At 31.1% G+C, this 6,721-nt stretch overlaps 1 pseudogene; it reads left to right on the top strand.

Annotated features, from left to right (window-relative positions):
* Nucleotides 1–450: 450 nt before the first annotated feature.
* LOC120586445 (uncharacterized) lies at nt 451–569 on the top strand (annotated as a pseudogene).
* Nucleotides 570–6,721: the final 6,152 nt, after the last annotated feature.

Genomic DNA, 6,721 nt, shown 5'->3' with positions numbered 1-6,721 from the left:
TAGTGATGATCTATTTTTAAAAATTAAAAATTAAAAAAAAAGAATTACATCCACCTACTGAATAGAAGAAACTAATGCAAAATATTCACACAAGAAACCTCAAAAAATTAGTAGTTGATAGATGGTCACAGGGATGGGGAGCACGGCATAGGGAATGCAGTTAGCATTAATGTATTAGCTAGGTGGAGAGACAGAGGAGAGAAGGAGTAATTAGGGGGATCATTTTATAAACTGTAAATGTCTAATGTACTGTATACTTGAAACTAATAAATTTTTTTTAAATCTCAAAATTCAAAATATTTTAAGAAAAAGAAACAAGCTCGAATATAACAAGAAATCTAAAACTCAAATCTCCAAATATTTTCTTTCAGATAAAGACAATGTTTTTGTACTGAAGAGTATTATTATATACCTTATGAAACCATTCCTCTTTATTGAAAATCACATGACATCTACTGCCATGCCACCCTGAATAAGCGCGATCCTGTCTGATCTCTGAAGCTAAACAGAGTCGGGCCTAGTTAGTACTTGGATGGGAGACCACCTAGGAAGACCAGGTGCTGTAGGCATAAAAAAATTTAAAATAATTAAATTAAAAAAATGAAATAAAATCACTTGACATGTATTACTTTTCCTTGAATAAGTATTACTGACAATGTATAGTCAATGTTCTTTGCCTCAGAGTTTTCAAAGTCAATTATAGTCTATATCTTACAGCTTTTATTTTAGAGGAAACTATTATACATATATAATAATTATAGTTATATATTTCTTATTTGCTTATCTTAATTAACCAAAAAGCTTCAGAATTCACCAAGCATCCTGAAGAGTCTCAATAATTCAGAAATAGCCATGGAATAATGCTCTATGTCAATTCTTCCATTGCAAGTCTGGATTAATTTAATACTGAATTTTAATTACTATGAATATATTTCATGGTAATAAATGAATTTTGCTTGAATTAATAAACTTACATAGGCATGAAAATTATCGCTTCTTAAGATTAAAATGTTTCTTAATTTTCAATGCTTAAATATAATATTTGGGCTAATTTATTTTATTTATTGAAAGAATGCTTTCATACTACATGAACATCCTACCTGAATAATGATGTTTATGTGCCCATTACTCTGTGGAACCACAAATGCCATAGTGACGATAAAGATATTATGAATACCCAAGCAATAAAATATTAAACAACTAAAATATCCACTAATTTCCTCAGCATAAAATTATCTTCAAATATCAAACTCAAATGGATTTAATACCTTGCAGTTAAATTATTAAACAACACAGATTAATCAAATGTGTTTGTTCATGTTACTGATTTAATCATAATAAATTTCTCTTAGTTCTTGATCAACAGGGTATCTCGACAGAGTAGAATTAATCATCTCTCAGTCCTCTTCATTCTATTTTAGTCTTACTAATCATGTTTATTATTATAGATGGATATTATGAGTTTCTTACGGCTGAGCTCCTTACTAAAGTTAGCATGTAAAGTGTGCTAGTGCATGAAAGTCCTGTAAACTAACAAATAATGCTCCTGGAACATACCATTTAAGGAAAACAAAATCAGCATTCTGTATCTCCTCTATTCATGTGTACTAAAGTTAATAGAGGGTGAAATTTGTTTCTTTATATAATTTTCAGTGAACTGATTATCATCATTAATTTTATCTTTATGATTCTAATTTTTACTTTCTGTTCTCCCCTGTTTACCCTTCTATTTTTCAGCACAATGTCTGTCACATAAAATTCATTAAAATGAATTGAAAAATTGAATTTAAATTATGACTACCTTAAAGTAATGCAAACCTCTAAATTTTATCCATTCTTTAAGTGATTCAAGCATGAGTAAGCTACATGTTGATAGCTGCAATTATATAGTTTCCTCTTACCAATTCAATGTACAGAAAAAGGTGATAACTGAAACAAACAAATCGTATATTAATACTTGTTCTTGAAAAGATCTGAAACACATTTGTAGCAAGTTCTTTTTTGTTATCTTTCTTGCAAAATATTTTATCGTTACTAATTTTCATAGTAGGAGCATCTCTTTTGGAGTGTTGACTTATAAACCTATTGATGGGAGACAGAGAAGAGCCAGCTAGTTCCAATCTCTGAGGCTGGGTAAATGCTTCAAAATGGAAAATAATGATTTAGCAGATGCAAAGTATAAAGAAACTAATAGCAAAGTACTAACAATTAATAACATTTATGAATGTAATGTTGCTGCTTAATAACACTCAGTTGGGTTTCTCTCTTACTTCCAACAGTGAAACTACTTCCAAGTCTTTATTAGATTTCACCTCATCAATACCAATTTTCATGAGATGGATTATCACATAGCAATAACTTCAGAATATGTGTTGAAAAAATAAGTGAAGAATGAGAAAAAACTCTTAATAGTTTACTTTTACGTAGAGCCTACTAATTAATATGCTAGACATTACTCTAAATACCGTATGCACATATATTTTTTTCATTTAATCTTCATGAAAATCTTAAGGGTTTGTACTGTGATTATTCTAATGTGACTGTTGAGGAAAATGTGGAGTGAGAGTTTCAATAACTCACTAGGGATCACAGAGGTAGTAAGTAGCAGAGCGAAAGTTCACACCCTTGATTATTCAGTAATTCATTATTAAAAACAAAAGGCCTTGGAAATTTAGGTTGGAACTGGAAATATGTCTATATTTTCTCTATCATTGTCAGACAAATCTGAAAAAGACATTTTATCAAAGCATTTAAGAATTCTATTTCATGTACTCACATAACTGAAAATATAAACCTTTTTTTCACATTAGATTAGTATGTCATAATTTATAATTTGCTCTTATATTACTTAAAAGGGGTTATGAAATTATAGCAATTAAATACTAGAGAATATTTATTACCCTGAAAGAATATCAATTACTTTGTTTCTACCTATAGTACAAAATCACAAAATTGACTTAGGAATATTTGCCTGCAGTAGAATTTCAAAATTCTTTAATATATTAATATTAAAATTATTGAGATATAAAGAGGCAGTTGACTTCTCAGGAGAAAAAGTCCTCTATTTTTAAAAGAAATCATTAAATAATAAAATATGGTGCACGAGTTTTAAGCCACATATTAAAACACAAACTAGTAAATAATAAAAATTTCACTGGGAATATTTTGTTGTTAACCTAGACTTGTGCTTCTTGCGAAGTACACTTCTAAGATGTAAACTTTTATGAGCTAGGAATAGATATCTAAACATTGGAAATTCATTTTAGTTTTAATCATACTAAAGAATAAATGGCTTATATATTTTATGGATTTATGAAGCTTATTGAATCATGATACACCAGGTTATTTCATATACAGAAATAGAGTTTAGATCATTTTTATCATCCCAACATATGCCTTTCATAATTGAGAAAATATGTTGTTCACATCGAATTAGTTCCCAAACCATCTGTCTTTTATGGACTCTAGTCCAAAATACTTTGAAAATAAATTATCTTAATATTAGGTATTTTGCAAAAAAACTTCATTCAAACATTTATTTAATATCATTTTTAAAATTATTTACCACTGTTAATAGTTTACTGGTAAACTCTATACTCCCTCACAAAGACAAACAAAAAACCCACAACTCCGATTTGTAATGTTTGCCAATTTTCATGGTGTAAATAACCCCATTATAGTGCATTTCAAACTATTATGATGATATTATCAAAGGAGAAGTTGTGAAGAGATGTACAGAATCATCTGTCTCTCTGCTCTGTTTGGGCTGTCTCCAGCAAACTGCTGATGATGCTCATGCATTTGTGGGGGTGTTAAAACCATTATGGCCTCTACCCCCAGAGAGATTTGAAATAATTTCCATCTTTCTGAATAGGCATTGTGGGCAACTACTGCCAAACATTTATATTGATTAAAAATTCCTACATAAGTTATAATGATTTTTTAAATATATATTTTTTTTTAATTTTTCAATTACAATTGACGTATAATATCAGTTTCAGGTGTACAACATATTGATTAGACATTTATGTAACTTATAAAGTGATCACCTGGATAAATCTAGTACCCAACTGACACTATACATAGTCATTACAATATTATTGACTACATTACCTATACTATACTTTATATCCCCATGACCATTTTGTAACTACTGATTTGTAATAGTCTCTTTCCCTGCCATTTACCCATTCTTGTAAACCCCCTCCCCTGGCAGCCATCAAAATATCCTCTGTATCTATGGGTTTGTTTCTGTTTTGTTTGTTTGTTTTGTTTTTTAGATTCTACATGTAAATGAAATTTTGTTTTTTAGATTCTACATGTAAATGAAATCACATGGTATTTGTCTATCTCTGTCTGACTTTTTTAGCTCAGCATAATACCCTCTATGTCCATCCATGTTGTTGCTGATGGCAAGATTTCATTACTTTTTGTAGCTAAGTAATATTCCATTATATATACGTATACCACTTCTTTATCCATTTATCTATTTATCATTTATCAAGTTGCTTCCATATCTTAGCTATTGTAAATTATGCTGCAGTGAACATGTGAATGTACATGTCTCTTAAAAGTATTGTTTGGGTTTCTTTCAATAAACAACCAGAAGTAGAATTCCTGGGTCTTTCTTTGTCTCTTGTTATAGCCTTTGTTTTAAAGTTTATTTTGTCTGGTATGAGTATTGTTACTCTAGCTTTTTTGTTTGTTTCCATTTTTATGGAATATCTTTTTCCATCCCTTTACTTTCAGTTTCTGTGTGTCTGTCAATCTGAACTGAGTCTCTTACAGGCAGCATATGTAGGGTCTTGTTTTATTATCCGTTTATCTACCCTATTTTTTTTGATTGGAGCTTTTAATCCATTTACATCTAAAATAATTGTTCACAGATATGTAGTTACTGCCACCTTATTGTTCATATTTTTTATCTTTCTTTTTCTTCTCCTTAAAGAAGTCTCTCTAACTTTTGCTACTTTTAAGATTCTCTCTTTGTCATCAACCTTTGGCATTTTAATTATGATGTGTCTTCGTGTAGAGCTCTTTGGATTCATCTTGATTGAGACTCTCTGTGCTTCCTGGGCTTGTCTGTCTATTTCTTTTGACAGGTTAGGGACATTTTTCATCATTATTTCTTCAAACAGGTTTTGATTCCTTGCTTTCTCTCTTCTCTTTCTGGTACCCCTGTGATGAGAATGTTGGCATACTTGATGTTGTCCCAGAGGCCTCTTAAACTATCCTCTATCTATATCTATCTATCTATCTATCTATCTATCTATCTATCTATCTATCTATCTATCTATCTATCAATCTATCTATCATCTATCTATCTATCATCTATCATCTATTTATATATCTATCTATTTATTTATTTTTATTTTTACTTTTGTTTTTGCAGTTCTAATTGGATGTTTTCTGCTACCTTGTCTTCCAAATCTCTGATTTAGTCCTCTGCTTTATCTAATCTACTGTCGAATCCCTCTAATGTATTTTTCATTTGTTATTATATTCTTTATTTCTGACTTGTTCTTTTTTATGATTTTTTGTCTCTATTTTTGTATTTTCCGCTTTTTGTTGAAGTTCTCACTGAGATCATTGAGCTTCCTTATAACCTGTGTTTTGAACTCTGCATCTGGTAGATTGTTTGTCTTCATTTTGTTTAGTTCCTTTATGCAACTTTGTACTTTCATTTGGGGTATATTTCTTTGTCATCTAATCTTGACTGTCTCCCTGTGTTTGATTCTGTGCATTAGGTAGAGCTGCTATGTCTCCTGGTCTTGATAGAGGAGCCTTATGTAGTAGGTGTCCTGTAGAGCCCAGTGGTATATTCTCCCTGGTCACTTGAGCTGGGTGCTCTACGTGTGTTCCTTGTGTGGCATGTATATGCTCTCCTGTTGTAATTTTGCTCTGATTGTTGTTTAAATGTTATTGAGAGGGATTGACACAGGCTGTTTGGTTTTGTGGACTGGCCACACATAGAGTGGAGTATCTGTTGGGCAGAGACTGGGCCCTACAGAGCAGAATTTCCTTTAGCTGGGCTCTCCTACCTGCCCAGCCTGCCCTTTGATTATGTTATTTGTGGAGGTGCTTGGGTGATGCGAAGTAGGTGGATAGTGAGAAGCAAGAAACTACTCCAATGGACTAGGTAAGAAAGGATGTCAATAATTAAAATTATAGATATAATTTGAAAGTAAAGCAATTCTTCTAAAGAGACACATCACGATAAATGGCAATAGTCAAAATCATTCTATGGTTATCTGTAATTGACCAGTGTATTGCAATATCTGATAATTCATAGATGTTTTTATATGTTCTTAAAAGGAAATTGCAGCTTGTTCTTTAACCATAGCAACTTGTAACTACTGAAACTCATTTTAAGTGTGTCATAATCAATAATAATTTTTCATGAGTAATTGTGATATGGAATATCATTCCCACTCTTCTAAAAGGCTGCATTAATTGACTTCTGTACTTTTTATAACCCTATATAAGACAAACAGTATGCTTTGCCCAAATAGACAGTATCCACAACACAAAACTTCCTCTTTAGCAAATAATAAACTCAAGGTTTTGTTCTGATACTAAATGGTAGCCTCTTTCTTTGATAATTAAAGCTTCCATCAAGATTATTTTGAAGACCATCACTTGGAAGCATCTTATAAAAACTTTAGATGTGCAGGCATTATCACTTGGTACTTTGGCACAAATTCAATATTTTTCACAGCCA

This window comes from Pteropus medius, unplaced genomic scaffold, assembly GCF_902729225.1.
Source record: "Pteropus medius unplaced genomic scaffold, Ma_sr-lr_union100, whole genome shotgun sequence".
Taxonomy (NCBI): Eukaryota; Metazoa; Chordata; class Mammalia; order Chiroptera; family Pteropodidae; genus Pteropus; species Pteropus medius.
Note: the sequence above shows the minus strand (reverse complement) of the source record. Positions and strands in the feature narration are given on the sequence as shown.